The 16,220-nt window shown below is 49.2% G+C and overlaps 1 protein-coding gene across 3 annotated transcripts in view; it reads left to right on the forward strand.

Moving 5' to 3' along the window:
• LCP2 (lymphocyte cytosolic protein 2) overlaps positions 1 to 16,220 on the forward strand; it is a 537,761-nt gene that overhangs the window by 272,638 nt on the left and 248,903 nt on the right. The window lies entirely within an intron of this gene.

Here is a 16,220-nt window from a genome sequence, read left to right on the forward strand (position 1 = left end):
ATAATTTGTGCAATTAATGTGCCACAGGCAGGGGTGCTCATCAGGACTCTCGAATATGAATCTACCTGAAAATTCAGGTAGATTTTCCGCGTTGCCGAAGTCGAAGCTGAACCCGAAGTTACCGAATGCTAATTGCGAAGGTTCCCGAATGTCGCACTTGAATTCGGTCGAATGATGCGTTGGTTCAGCTTGTTCGGCTTCAGTATTCGGGACTGACGTCATTGGGCCAATCAGAAGTCCTCCAGCCAAGGCCCTGGCAACGCTAGCAACCAATCAGAGGAGGGGAGCCTGGCCCTCCTCTCCTCTATATAAGGCGGAGGCCATCTTGCGGAGCCCTGTAATTGCTTTGTGACTTGGGTGGTACTGAGAGCTTCTCCAGTGCTGCTGCGTCTGAGCAAGTGCATTTTTCTTGTGCTAATCCCAGCATTTTGCATCCTGATCACCTCCTAAACACATCTATTATACTCATATATAGATAGATAGTAATTTGATTGTTTGTAGTACGCTAGTGTATACTGTACTGTGCTAGGCTAGTGTTAGTCTGTGTGCAGGCTAGGCCTGCTAGCCTAGGGCAGCCTTAGCCTACTACTAGCTTAGGTAGGTTAGGGATTATAGTTAGTTTTTTACTAGTACTAGTTTAGTTAATTTGTACTGCTGCAGTCTGTTAGTTTATAGCTTTAGTACTGTGTTAGTTAATAGTTAGTTACAGACTGTGTACAGGCCAGCAAGGATCTGTTGTGATCTGTGACAGACAGTCATCTGCCCGACCCTATTGATTGATTGCCTCTGACCGTGTGTGACCGACTTTAATTGTCACCCTCTGTCTGGCACACGACTTAGTTATTGTGTAGTACACTAGTGATTTATAGTTAGTTGCGTACTACTACTACTACTACTACCCGTTCAGTTAATTTCTACTGTTAGTCTGTGAGTTTATTAGCTTCTGTACTGTGTAATAAATAATAGTTACATCACAGGCCAGCATCCGTTGTGACCTGTGACTGTCATCTGTCCGACCCTATTGATTGATTGCCTCTGACCGTGTGTGACCGACTTTAATTGTCACCCACTGTCTGGCACATGACTTAGTTATTGTGTAGTACACTAGGGATTTATTAGTTACTTGCGTACTACTACTACCACCCGTTTAGTTAATTTCTACTGTTAGTCTGTGAGTTTATTAGCTTCTGTATTGTGCAATAAATAATAGTTACATCACAGGCCTGCATCCGTTGTGACCTGTGACTGTCATCTGCCTGACCCTATTGATTGATTGCCTCCGACCGTGTGTGACCAACTTTAATTGTCACCCACTGTCTGGCACACGACTTAGTTATTGTGTAGTACACTAGGGATTTATAGTTAGTTGCGTACTACTACTACTACTACCACCCGTTCAGTTAATTTCTACTGTTAGTCTGTGAGTTATTAGCTTCTGTACTGTGTAATAAATAATAGTTACATCACAGGCCAGCATCCGTTGTGACCTGTGACTGTCATCTGTCCGACCCTATTGATTGATTGCCTCCGACTGTGTGTGACCGACTTTAATTGTCAATGTCCGTCACACGAGTTAGTTAGTACTGTAGACTACACTGCTGCTGTTAGTAGTACTAGTACTACTACTATTTAAATTAAAGGGGAACTGAAGAGAGAAGTATATGGAGGCTGTCATGTTTATTTCCTTTTAAGCAATACCAGTTGCCTGGCAGCCCTGCTGGTCTATTTCTCTGCAGGAGTATCTGAATAAAACCAGAAACAAGCATTCAGCTAGTCTTGTCTGATCTGACTTTAAAGTCTGAGCCACTGAAACACCTGATCTGCTGCATGCTTGTTCAGGGGCTATGGCTAATAGTATTAGAGGCAGAGGATCAGCAGGGCTGACAGGCAACTGGTATTACTTAAAAGGAAATAAACATGACAGCCTCCATATCCCTCTCTCTTCAGTTCCCCTTTAAAAAAAAAAAAACTTTCATTTTTTTGTTGTCACTCAACACCAGTCACCACCACCAACCCAGACTTTATTAAAGTTTACACCTTTTCCCGCCCTTTTCTACGCATATTTTCTTTTTATTGTATTTCTATATTATTGCACAATGACTGGCAGAGGTAGAGGGCGAGGCACCATCAGGAGAGGCAGCGCCATTGCAGCAGCCACTGCCAGCAGCAGCAGGTCTGTGACTGGTCCACCGCCAGCCACTGACCGCAGAGTTGAGGAGGGAGCAGAGGCACAACACCAGCGTGTGGCGCCCATCTTTGAGACGGGTCATCGCCCCCAGCCCATTGCGGAGAGCCAAGCACAGGCTGAGGTGGAAATGATGGTGGAGCAGCAAGCCACCATTTCCAGCCAGACCTCCATTGCCAGCGAGACCAGTGCCACCACCACCAGCACTCCGGTCCGCAGCAGGCCTCCACCACCGCTTGAGGTCATGGTCACGGTGACCCCAGCCTGTCCTCAATGAGCTTGCTCTTCACCCCAGGGACCCTGAGCGCTTTGAGGGATGTTGTGGAGCAGTTTGAGCAGGAGATGATGGGGACATGCAAGGAGGAGGAGGAGTTTGAGGTGGAGGAGATTGTTGTTGGCGCTGATGAGGAGGGGCGTGATGCAGGGGATTTTGGGGTAGAGGAGTTGGTTGAGGCGGGCTCAGAGGAGATGTTTGGGGATGATGATGATGTGCTGGATCCTTCCTATGTGCCAGCAGTACCACCAGCACAGTTGGTTGAAGGCAGCTCATCATCGGAGGAGGAGGTGTCTCTGGCGCAGAGGCGCGGCAGCAGCAAGGCGGCCAGCACAGGGCGTGGAAGGCAGGAGCCACAGCCTGCAGGTTGAAGTCCCCAGTCTGGCGGTACTTCACAGTGCACAGTGGACAAGACCCGTGCAATTTGCAACAGTTGTGGTGTCAGTCTCAGCAGAGGTTGCGATGTCCTCAAGTTGAGTACCTTGTGCCCGCAGACCCACTTACAGAGCAGACATTTTGAGGACTTTAGTGAGTTTGAGCAGCTGACACAGAGTGGCGCAGGCACTGGTCAGAGCCAGACAGCCACTGCACAGACTTCAGCAGCAGCATCCCACCCTCCTGCCCCTCCAGCAGAAGGAGCACATAGTTACATAGTTATTTTGGTTGAAAAAAAGACATGCGTACATCGAGTTCAACCAGAGAAACAGCAGCAGCAACTCACTGCCCCCCCCCCCGTCTGAACAGCAGCGTGAAGGCCCACCACTGCCAAGCGCTGCTGGAGATGGTCAGTCTTGGGAAGACCCAACTGACGGCAGCCAACATCCTTCTCAAACTGAGGGAGCAGGAGAAAACCTGGCTGACCCCCAGAGGCCTCCGAGTCGGATTGGTGGTGTCCGACAATGCCGCCAACCTGCTGGCTGCCATTAGCAGGGGAGACTTGGCCCACGTACCCTGCTTGGCCCACGTCCTGAACCTGGTGGTGCAAAAGTTCATGCGCACCTACCAGGGGATGGAAGAGCAGTTAGAAGCGGCGCGGAAAATTGTGCGCACTTTCCGCCGCTCATCTGCTGCCACAGCAAAACTGGCAGACATCCAGCAGCACGAGGGCCTGCCACGACACTGCCTCGTCATCGATGTGCCAACTCACTGGAACTCCACCCTGGCGATGTTGGAGCGGCTGGTTGAGCACAGGAGGGCTGTCAACCGCTACATCGTTGATGGCACTCTCGCCGGCACCACCAAACTGCAGATCCTCACCAACGCACAGTGGGGCAGATGCAGCAGGTCTGCTTGGTGTTGGCTCCCTTCCTGCAGGGAACAAACCTGGTGAGCGAACAACGGGCATCCCTCTGCCAGTGGGTGCCCTTTGTTGGTCTGCTGGACAGGGCACTTGGCGATTTGGTGCATTTGGGAGAGGAGACCCTGAACAAGATGGAACAGCAGCCGCCTGCGCAGTCCACTGCTGCACAGGTATTTGAGTCCCTGGAGGAGAATGAGGAGGAGGAGTTGGAGGTGCTGGACGTTGCTGCTGAGGGGGCACAGTGGAGCGCAGCAGCAGTGGTGCGAGGGTGGAGAGAGGAGGAAGAGGCTCAGGGGCCAGAGGATGGACCACCCTGTTCCCCATGGCAGCGCACATGCTGCGCTGCCTGCGCACAGACCCCAGGGTCAAGCAGATGCAAGCGAGGGAGGACGCCTGCATCAGCATGATCCTGGACCCACGGCCGGACAGGGAGGTGGGCTCAGTTTCTGCCTGATAGAGGCCGTGAGCAGCGAACAAGAGAGTTGCATGAGATCCTTGTTCAGCGATTGGAGGAAGCCTTCCCCCAGCCTTCCACCCCCTCTGTCCCTGTCCAGCCAGCACAGCAGCCGGTGCAGCAGCGTCAGGAGACCTGCTGTCATTGACTAAGGCGCTGTACATGACGGTAGAGCAGCCGAGAGGGGAGGTGCGTGCAGCAGCCACCTCCTCCCAAAGTCACAGCCAGCGCATCACCCGGATGGTGGCCAACTACATGGGGTCCTTTAGTGGGCTTGACATTGGCAGCATGGACCCCACGGAGTACTGAGTGGAGCGCTTGAACATCTGGAGTGAGCTGGCGCAGTACGCCCTAGAAGTATTGTCTTGCCCCCCTTCCAGCATGCTTTCCGAGAGGTGCTTCAGTGCGGCCGGTGGCGTGGTCACCAAGAAGCGCTCTTGTCTGTCGACAGAGGGCGTGGACAGACTAACATTCCTTAAGATCAACCAGGCCTGGATTGAAGGCACGTTCCAGGCACCTGTTGTCGGCGAGAGGAGGACATGAGGTGCCTGGGAATTATTCTTTGACATCAACCTTCAGTCCCTTGGTCCTGATAATTTGGCCTGTTTTTTCTTTAGTTGCTGGGGTACTAACACTATGTACCATGGCCCGTGACATGCCTGCTGCTGCCACACGTCACTCCTCCTCCTGCTGGTGCTGTATTTATTTATTTATGAATTTATTTATTTATGTATTTATTGTATTTATAAAGCGCCATCATATTACGCAGCGCTGATTTTCATCCTCCTGCTATCTGTGTTCCCACTGCTAGGGTCCACAGAATACATTGCCTGCTGTCATACGTCACTCCTCCTCCTGCTGCTGCTGTATTTATCCTCCTGCTATCTGTGTTCCCACCGCTAGGGTCCACAGAATACATTGCCTGCTGCCATACGTCACTCCTCCTCCTTCTGCTGTTGCTGATGTATTTATTTGATCAACCAGGCCTGGATTGAAGGCACGTTCCAGGCACCTGTTGTCGGCAAGAGGAGGACATGAGGTGCCTGGGAATTATTCTTTGACATCAACCTTCAGTCCCTTGGTCCTGGTAATTTGGCCTGGTTTTTCTTTAGTTGCTGTGGTACTAACGCTATGTACCACAACCCGTGACATGCCTGCTGCTGCCACACGTCACTCCTCCTCCTGCTGCTGCTGTATTTATTTATGAATTTATTTATGTATTTATTGTATTTATAAAGCGCCAACGTATTACGCAGCCCTCATTTTCATTTTCCTGCTGCCTGTGTTAAATAATAAAAAATTCTGAGGTGTCTGGGTTGAAAACTGTGCTGTCCCAGTTGTGCATTGGACACAATGTGGGCTTCACAACTGCTGTCCGGAACCTCCTGATCTTGGCGTCTTTATTTACAGCCGTGGTACCAACGCTAAGTACCATGGCCCCGTTACATTGCCTGCTGCCACACGTCACTCCTCCTCCTGCTTCTGCTGCTGTATTTATCCTCCTGCTGTCTGTTTTCCCACCGCCAGGGTCCACAGAATACATTGCCTGCTGCCATTCGTGACACCTGAAGGTGGATGTCACTGACAGATCTGGAGACTATCTCTTAAGGCGAGAGATAGCTCTCGAGGTCGGGCAAGCCAGGTTGGCAACACACGGACAGACAAAGTGCAAAGACAGAAAGCTGATTCGGTATCCAAGACAGGCAGGGGTTGGCAACGGAATATCAGATATGCGTGGTACCGAATCAGAGAGCAGAGGAGTAGTCAGGAAAGCAATAGGTCATAACAAATATCAAACAATGCCTAGTCTTGGGTGTGAGGTCCGTGGTCTCGACACCCTGGAACTAGTCTGATGTATAACTGAATGTTAACACAAGTTCCCTAGTCTTGGGTGTGAGGTTCGTGGTCTCTACACCCTGGAACTAGTCTGAAGTGTAACAGAATGATAACACAAGTCCCTATTCTTGGGTGTGAGGTCCGTGGTCTCGACTCCCTGGAACTAGTCTGAGGTATATCAGAATGATAACACAAGTCCCTAGTCTTGGGTGTGAGGTCCGTGGTCTCGACACCCTGGAACTAGTCTGATGTATAACAGAATGATGATACAATAACAAACAGAAGTAATCTGGCTCAGTGTGAATTCCCAGGTCCTCCTGGTTCAAACACACTGTTGGATCTGACTAAGGTCTGAGTGCTTCCACGTAAGTGTTCGCAATGGCAGACAACCAGCAACTGACAAGCAAGCTGTATATATAGTTGCAGGACTCTGCCGCCCCGCCTGAGCCACTCAGCCAATCAGGAGTCCAGAAGGAATCAGCTGATCATCCTGATCAGCTGACACATCTCCTGCTGGCATAAAGGTCCTGACTTCTGGCGTGCACGTGCGTAGCTCTCCATCCAGGTGCACTAGAGATCCCAGCCGCCCCAGACATGCGTTGCTGCGCGGAAACCGCCGCGCTGGACGCGGAAACAGCCACCCTGCTTCTCCGTGTTTTCTCACAGTACACCCCCCCCCCCCCCCTGAGGAGTGGACTCCGGACACTTCCCTCAAGGCTTTCCAGGATGTGGGTCTAGAATCTTTTCGGCCTCACATTCCGATTGGTTTTTTACCATCACAGGGAGGGAGGGAGGGGAATCCACGTGCACTGCTGGCTTCAACAGAGACACATGGACTGCTCTTACACCTCTCATACTGGATGGGAGATCGACAGCATAGGTGACAAAATTAACTTTCTTGGTCACTGGGAATGGTCCTATGAATGTAGGACCCAGTTTGGGTGATGCTCACTTCAGGGCCCCATGCCGAGAGGATACGTACACCATGTCCCCAGGGGAAAACTCCCACTCTACAGTCTTTCTCTTATTAGTCTGATTTTTCTGAGTCTGGGGTTTCCTTGACACTGGTAAGTGTTGTAAAGTACCCGGTGAGGTCTGACTAGATGTTTTACCATCTAGAATGTCTCGCTGGCAAGGGCCCAGATTAGGCACCCAGTCCTCCACCGTCTCCGCAGGTGCCCTGACCACCTTCCGAGGTAGGCCGGTCTCAGGCTCGGAACATTTAATTAAAGCTTCGGCTTTGACCTGCACTGCCACTTCTCTGACCTGTATCTTGGTAGCACCAACCCCAACTCTCCCCAAACAATGCCGATGACAATGGGCTGACCATTTCAGTAACTGTCCTGAAGCCCAGTCAATCTGTGGGGAATGGATTTGCAACCAGGGCATACCAAGAACAATGGTGGAGGTTGCCATGGGCATCACCAGGAACTGTAATCTCTCTTCATGTAACGCCCCTAAACAACATGACAACCAGGGGGTTTGGAAGAGAGTCTGACCACTCTGCAATGGATAGTCATCCACTGCAGTGACCAGAATCTGCCGGTCAAATGGGACCAGGGGTATCCCCAATCTTTTTACAAAATCGTAATCTATGAGGTTTGCTGCAGAACCGGAGTCCACAACGGCTTCTGCGGAACTAGTCTGACCCTCCCATGTAATAGAGCAGGGAAGGAGCAGACGATCATTGTTTGGAGGTAACGACTGCTCGCCTCTGGTGTTGACCAACCCCAGACGGCAGCATTCTCCTGGCCCCTTAGCACCATATAGATCGCGTTTTCTTGGCCTTTTGTGACCCTTCTTCACCTGACTCAGCCCTGTATATCTGATTTGCATCGGCTCGTCAGAGGGTGACGAAGATCGAGAAGGGTTGTCTGAGATAGACCTTACAGCATTCCTACCACGAATCTGTTTCTGGTAGCACAGATGTCCTATCATTACGTCATGGATTGCATCTGACAATCCTGCCAAAAAACAGTCCAATAGTGCAAATGACCCCCATCTCGCAGATACTGCCCATTTCCTGAACTCAGCAGCGTAACTTTCAACCGGACCCTTGCCCTGCTACAATGTCTTGAGCTTCCGCTCAGCGGTAGAAGCAATGTCCGGATCATCATAAATTATAGCCATTGCTTTAAAAAATTCCTCAACCGAGGCTAGGGCCTCATGCCCTGTCGGGAGACTATACGCCCACGTCTGGGAATCCCCTGACAACAGAGTCTTAATAAACGTAATTCTCTGTGCCTCGGTTCCAGACGAATTAGGCCTCAACTCAAAGTATGATAACACTCTATTTCTAAAATTCTGAAAGTCAGATCTATGGCCAGAAAACCTTTCAGGTACGGACATACGGATGTCCGTGACTAGAGGAGATCGTACTGAGTTTATAGCTGATTGAAGTTCCTGAATAGCCCCAAATAGCTGGCTAATCTGGGTCTGTTGGATCAAAACTGCCCCGGAAAGATTGTTTACCACGGCAATCAGGACTTCAACATGACTATACTGTGCGTCCATTTGGTTTTGGTCTGCCGTTCTGTAAAGGTACTGTGTAGCGACTCAAATGTCCGATTATATGGTGATCTGCAGAATCACCAATAATGCAGACTCTATACCAGATTATGTGATGACCTGCAGAATCACCAATAATACTAGTATAGTAGAGAGCTACAATAATGTACTAACCTCCGGACACCTGTATGTAATCGTGAGTGTTTGGTGTAACAGTAAGACTTTGAGTAACGCACCTGGAACTAGTACACGCGGCGGCTTCTCCGCGTTTTCTCACACTAACAAAGAAAAATGTGTAGACTTTCAAAATCCATTACGTGACAGTGGCTATGTTAGTGATTAAGTAAATGTTGCACATATGATGAATTAACTCCACAGTGCAAAAGGGGTGAGAAGAAGCCGGTACTTATTGAGGATCAAACAATCTGGAGTGAGGTGGACGGCACCCTTTTTCTATGACAGGGACAAAGCAACTACATAAAACTTACATGACAACATTATATGACTCAGAAATAACATCTGTTCAAATACACAGCAGCATTATCACAGGTAACAACCAGGGGCGTAGCTAGAAATGACTGGGCCCCATAGCAAAAAAATTTTTGGGCCCCCCTCCCCCGACCTTCCAACCCCACGGACCTCGGACCTCCCACCCAAACATTCCTCCAGGACCCTCCACCCCAACATTGCCACACCCCTCTAAGTACAGTATAAGTAGCCAGGTCTATAGGTGTCCCCAGTTTAGGTAGTAGTCAGGGGCGTAACTAGAAATCACTGGGCCCCCTTGCTGCAACAGCAATTTAAACTAAATACTGCACAAACGTTTTAACTCATACATGAACATTATGGAAAATCCAAGTTGAAAATAAACTGTGAAGATAAACAATTTCATCCATCCTACTCCTGAAAAATAAATTCATTTTTTTACAACTTCCTAGTTTTATTTTCTGTTTTAAAAAGCTAAAAAAGTAGGTTTAACCTCTTGACGACCAGCTAACGGCGATTGGCGTAAACTGGTTGTCTGCGGGTTTCCATGGAAACGGCCGCTCCATGTCAGTTCACGGAGGGTGTCTCCGTGAACTGCCTGCGAGCCTCCGATCGCGGCTCGCAGGCAAAATGTAAACACACGGGGGAAAAAAATCCCCGGGTTTTACACTGCACGACGCTGCAGCTGCAGCAGCGTGTAAAAGAGATCGGCGATCCCCGACCCCTATTAGGCCGGGGATCGCCGCCGTCTGATAGGCTGAAGCCTATCAGAGGCGGTACAGGACGTATCGCCGTCCTGTACCGCCCACAGAGCCAGGGAGAGGGAGGGGGGGAATAGCGCTGCGGAGGGGGGCTTTGAGGAGCCCCCCCCGCAAGGCACAGCAGAGCGGCGGCGATCAAACCCCCCCAGTAGGACAAGGACATCCCCCTAGTGGGGAAAAAAGGGGGGAAGTCTGATCGCCCTGCCTGCAATACGATCTGTGCTGGGGGCTGAAGAGCCCACCCAGCACAGATCAATGGAAAATCACTTGGTCGGCAAGTGGTTAATGCTATTGTCTCATATGATGATGATTCAACTTTTCCCATAGTCTCGCAGTTAGCAATAATGTGACCCCCAACAAGACAAATTCAGCAATCATGAGGCCCTATCAAGACAAATTCAGCAAAAATGAGGCCCCCAACATGACAAATTCAGCAATCGTGAGGCCCCCAACAAGACAAATTCAGCAATCATGAGGCCCACAACAAGACAAATTCAGCAATCATGAGGCCCCCAACAAATCATGAGGCCCCCAATAAGACAAATTAAGCAATCATGAGGCCCCCCAACAAGACAAATTCAGCAATCATGAGGCCCCCAACAAGACAAATTCAGCAGTCATGAGGCACATAATAGACAGCATTTCACATAAATAGGTAGAATGCCCCCTTAATATGGTAGACACCTCTCACCTGGCTTCTGAATACTCCTGTACTGGCTGCTGTGCCTGGCAATACTGTTTTTGGCTGGATTGGGGATGATGTGTGGGCTGAAAGGCCTGGCAGTGATGCTGTGGCCTGGCTGGCGGTGATGCTGTGGCCGGTTTGGCTGGCGGTGATGCTGTGGCCGATGCTGTGGCTGGGTTGGCGGTGATGCTGTGGCTGGGTTGGCTGGCGGTTATGCTGGGCTGTGCTTGGCTGGTTGAAGTAAAAGCTGGCCTGACTGGTGGTGATGCTGTGGCCTTTTTGACAGTGATTCTGGGCTGGTTGGCTGGTGGTGATGCTGGGATGGCTGGCCTGGATAGTTTAGGTAGTGACAGGTGCCCCCTAGTTAAGGTAGCGCCAGGAGTCCCCAAGTTTAGGTAGTGACAGGAGCCCCCCCCCCAGTTCAGGCAGTGACAGGAGCCCCCCAGTTCAGGCAGTGACAGGAGCCCCCCAGTGTAAGTAGTGACACGTGACCCCCAGTGTAAGTAGTGACAAGTGACCCCAGTTCAGGTAGTGACAGGGACCCCCCAGTTCGGGTAGTGACAGGGACCCCAAGTGTATGTAGTGGCAGGAGCCCCCAGTTTAGGTAGTGAGTGACAGGGACCCCCAGTTAGGTAGTAATGGACCCCCAGGTTAGGTAGTAAGTGACAGGGACCCCCAGGTTAGGTAGTGAGTGACAGGGACCCCCAGGTTAGGTAGTGAGTGACAGACGCCTCCCAGGTTAGGAAGTGACAGGAGCCCCCCAGGTTAGGTAGTGAGCGACAGGGACCCCCAGTTAGGTAGTGAGTGACAGGGACCCCCAGGTTAGGTTGTGAGTGACAGGGGCCCCCAGGTTAGGTTGTGTGCAACAGGGACCCCCCCAGGTTAGGTTGTGAGCGACAGGGACCCCCAGTTAGGTAGTGACTGACAGGGACCTCCAGGTTAGGTTGTGAGCGACAGGGACCCCCAGGTTAGGTTGTGAGTGACAGGCGCCCCCCCAGGTTAGGTTGTGAGTGACAGGGACCTCCAGGTTAGGTTGTGAGTGACAGGGACCCCCAGGTTAGATTGTGAGTGACAGGCGCCCCCCCAGGTTAGGTAGTGAGTAACAGGGACCCCCCAGGTTAGGTTGTAAGTGACAGGGATCCCCAGGTTAGGTTGTGAGTGACAGGCGCCCCCCAGTTATGTAGTGAGTGACAGGCGCCCTCCAGGTTAGGTTGTGAGTGACAGGGACCCCCAGGTTAGGTTGTGAGTGACAGGCGCCCCCCCAGGTTAGGTAGTGAGTAACAGGAACCCCCCAGGTTAGGTTGTGAGTGACAGGGACCCCCAGGTTAGGTTGTGAGTGACAGGCGCCCCCCAGGTTAGGTAGTGATTGACAGGCGGCACCCCCCAGGTTAGGCCGCCACTCCCCCCCCCGGGCCCGCTCAGGGCCGTTTTGGGGGCTGGAGGGGTCTCAGCATGAGGGGAGAGCTTGGTGGCACGTCGGTGGGGAGGGGGGAAGGTCCCCCCCCCCCTCACCTCGGGCTCTCCCCTCTGCACTCCCGTCCAGCATTGAATAAACACTGTATGCAGGCGGAGGCGGCGGGGCAGCGGCGGCAGATACATACCTTCCGTGCGTTCCACCGATGCGTCTCTCTCCAGCTTCTGACGCGACTTCCGGTATAAACAGGAAGTCGCGTCAGAGGCTAGAGAGAGATGCATCGGTGGAGCGCATGGAAGGTATGTATCTGCTGCCGCTGCCCCGCTGCCTCCGCCTGCATACAGTGTTTATTCAATGCTGGAGGGGAGCGCAGAGGCGAGAGCCCGAGGTGAGGGAGGGGGGGCCCGTCCCCCCTCCCCACCGATCTGCCACAACGCTCTGCCCTCATGCTGCGACCCCAGCACCTAGCGGGGCATCCTGCTGCGAGCCCCCTGGGAGGTAGGGGCCCCATAGCAACGCTATGGTTGCTATCCCCATTGCTATGCCCCTGGTAACAAAAGTCAGCATTCTGCTTAACATGTGCTCATCATGTCTGCCATATGCAATTCCTAACAGCACTGCAATGAGTATCATGGTAGCTGTTCTGTGACTATACAGCTCTCATCTCTTTCTGTAGCATAGGATAAATCAAGGAGATTTGTAACAAGTAACGTTTAGTAAAGCTAAAAGAAAAGTTCTCCAACAACAAGAAAGTACAATTTGTTCTGCCTCCCACAGGAAGTGCAGCAGATATGCTGGGTGAATGTGTGTCCTCTCTATATAATACCAGGATTATATATCTGGATCTATAATGATTATATCAATTCACGAAACTGACAGTAATAAATGTTTACTTTGTATGGACATACAGTAAGACTTGAAACAGTGTTTGCAAGGATTCCTTGGCCCTTTGCTGTAGTCCTAACAAATGGATTTCTTGTCTCCATAAAGACTGCAGTATTTTAACCAAGACACAAAGGATTAGGGTTATGTACACCTTAAAAGGAAAACACGGACAACGGGACCCCAATAGTACAAAATGTCACTTAGTTTGTTGGAGGAAAAAAAGAGGGGTGATAAGATTATACTCATAAGGGTGGGTTGGGCAAGGGGCAGCTAACCACATGAAGCAGATGGAGCACACAAGCCCGTCTCCACTTGGGGATCTCCAGGGATAACTGGATGCAAGGTCTTTGCATTCTTTGAAAAAAAATACATTTGGAACTACCAGTGGCAGAGCCACTGTAGACTGTCACTCCCCCCCCCCCCCCTTCGGGGAAGCAGGGGAGGTGAGCCAGCACAACAGGGGTAAAGAGGCACCCAGGATATGATAAGTTAAATACAGTTAAAAATGGAAAAAAAGTAGAGGAGACATACCACTCAAGATGTCACAATCAATTTGACAAAGATATATTCGTTTATTAGCAATGCATTTCATGGGTACATGCCCACTTCATCAGGCCAATCAAGTGCCACAATTTAACAGCGATAAAGCTCACAGTGCCTTTTTTAACCAGGAGCTCTGCTGTGTTCAATGACACTGGCACAGTGGTTGCTAATATTGCACCAATATCAGAGGTAGAATACTTTCCTTCTTCTGATGCTTCTTTAAATAATTTCTGAATCAGATTATAGCCAATGATTTGTTGCTCAGCAATCCTCTAATACTATTACTGGAACAAGTAGTTCTTTGATACGGTTGTTGTTGTTACTTCAATCCGTCCATTGAAAGGAATGTCTGTTTTCTTTGATGCCTGTACACATAAACTCCAGGGCCTAGTAACTCTTCTAGTGGTCCTAGTGCTTTATGTGAGAGAAATTTCTGCCTCCAGGCTTCATTGACTAAACTAACCCGTGAGCCTGTTTCCCATATGGTTATGACTGGAATATTGTCCATCTTGCAATTCACATGGTATCTCTTCCCAAAAAATTCCTGTACCTTATGTTGGTGTCTTGATGTCACACTTAAATTTAAGTTGTGGTTTACTAGCTATACTGGATTAGTGTTAACAATCATAGCCTTGTACCTCTTGTGATTGATTTGAGCATAAGTTGTCCATTACAGAGCTTACTGCTATAGATTCTGCTATAGATGTTTCTTTTCACTGGCTTCTTGGGTCTCTGTTGAGCTGCAGGTTACTGACTGTCTCTTAACAGCAGCCATCAGCCTTTTCCCTAAACCTGTTTCTTCACTCTGCATCTTTTCGCTAAATGTCTACACTGACCACATTTGAAGCAGTGATTATATGCAGTACCTAGATCAGCATTTTTACAATATTCACAGGGTTTTTTCCTAGTTCCTTGAGTGACTGCCAATCTTTTATACACAGATTACTGTGTCATGTAACAAAAGTGCTTTCATTTCTTCTATCTCTTTCTGCATCTGCAGAATCGCTTTGTCAAGACCAGGTTTTCTCTTCTGAAGCAAATAGCCTGTCTGGGTACAAATTGTCGGCTGTGCCGTTGGCTCCACCAAGGTCGTATTATTTGCTACAGAGACTTGGTTTGGAAGTTGGCATAGAGTATTTTCAAAAACTTGAGTGGGTCTTGCCTTTTGCATGGTTGCTATCTCAGTAAAGGATCAAGCCTTTAAAGCGTTGCTATCAGATAAATCCGGCATAGCGGGGTCTGAACCCTCTATAACAGTAATTACAGATTGACGGTATACCTTATAATGAATCAGAGCACTCTGTATTTGATTTCATATAAAATTTGTATTTGCTTATTATACAGCATATATACAAAATATGAACAGTTCCAAGTAGTGTTTCCTTCTAACAGTATTCTATCTCATAAGGCCTTTGTAGCCAAGCAATAAAGAATCTTCTAAGTACTTTAAAAAACTAATTATAACAGTTGTGTTATGTAGAATAGGATCAATAGGATCAAAAGTCTCACCTGCATTAGTAGCTGTGTAAAAACTTGTAGTAATCTTCTTGAAGAAATAGCATAAAAATAACTTCTAACAGAACTTCTTGCTAACATCTTAACAGAAATTAATGCTAAAAACGTAATAAAGTAAATCACCAGAATATTAAGCATTACCCCTCTCTGTCGCCTTTTCAGCATCTAGAACCATGTGTGCATGGGCGTCCGCAGAACATTTTCTGGCGGGGGGCAAAAATGGCAGCAGAGAGAGAGAGAGACAGCGTGTAATGATCGCTGCTGCAGCAGGTGTTGCTGGAAGTAGTAGTGCTGCAGCTCAGGCAGTTCTGATCTCTTTCCATGCAAGCTGCATAGCTTTGTCTGCCTTTCCCTGCTGCCAGCTTGTGACTGATTATTATTCACCTGTGTGGGAATCTGCATGTCTGCTCCCATTGGATGACCTCAGTATAAAGATCTGCTTCCTGCAGGACTTCTCGGGTTTTCATAGCTTCAGTTTAAGCCTGTCTTGCTGTCGCTTCAGCCCCCGATCGTGTTTCTTGTTCTAAAGATACTTTGCTGGTCTTTGCATCATATATTGGTTCATTGCCAATATATATGCATACCAGCACGTTTATTATTTTCCTTGTATTCGTGTTACGTTGATACATCAGTGTCGCTGATGTATACGTACACGAACTGTTTATATCCTGTGTGCAGTTAGTCAGCTTTCCAGCACGTTTTGGTAGGTTGCGCGTACCGTGATCACCCATGCTGAGGTAGTTACCCTGCTCCTGGTTCTGTTTGTGGATTGCGTTCATCTCTGCGAAGAGATAACGAATCCTTCTGAATCCTGTTCTGTTACCGTTTGTGGATTGCGTTCATCTCTGCGAAGAGATAGCAAATCCTTCTGAGTCCTGTTCCCTGTATTACTCCAGTCCTAGTCAGCGTTCCTGCTTATGTCATATATCGGTTCATTGCCGATATATACATATGTTAGTCAGACGTTACAAATAGTTTCATTGATAGCTGTAATTGTAATATGCTAGGAAAACATACTTATTGTATATTTGTCTGTGTTACGTTCATCTATCTTGATCCTGCTATTTCCTGACTATCCTGTCCTGTCTTTGTGAGGCACGCCATCGCTGCAATCGCATTGGCTGCCTCATTCCAGTCTGTCTTGTTTTGGATGCTTGCTGTCGCTAAGTAGCCGCTAGCTAGCAAACGTTCATTCTTTCTACCTGTCCTGATCTCCTCAGTTCTGGTTTATGCGCTCAGCGCTACTTTGCGCTGAGACGTTATAACGAAAGCATTGTTTGTGGCTGTCAGATCTGCACCGGCTCTGTGCGCCACAATCTCCTATTGGAGTCAGTCCTCCCCTCCACTATACTAGGGATAGCCTGTTTCCTTGTG

Source organism: Hyperolius riggenbachi, chromosome 3, assembly GCF_040937935.1.
Source record: "Hyperolius riggenbachi isolate aHypRig1 chromosome 3, aHypRig1.pri, whole genome shotgun sequence".
NCBI classification, from domain to species: Eukaryota; Metazoa; Chordata; class Amphibia; order Anura; family Hyperoliidae; genus Hyperolius; species Hyperolius riggenbachi.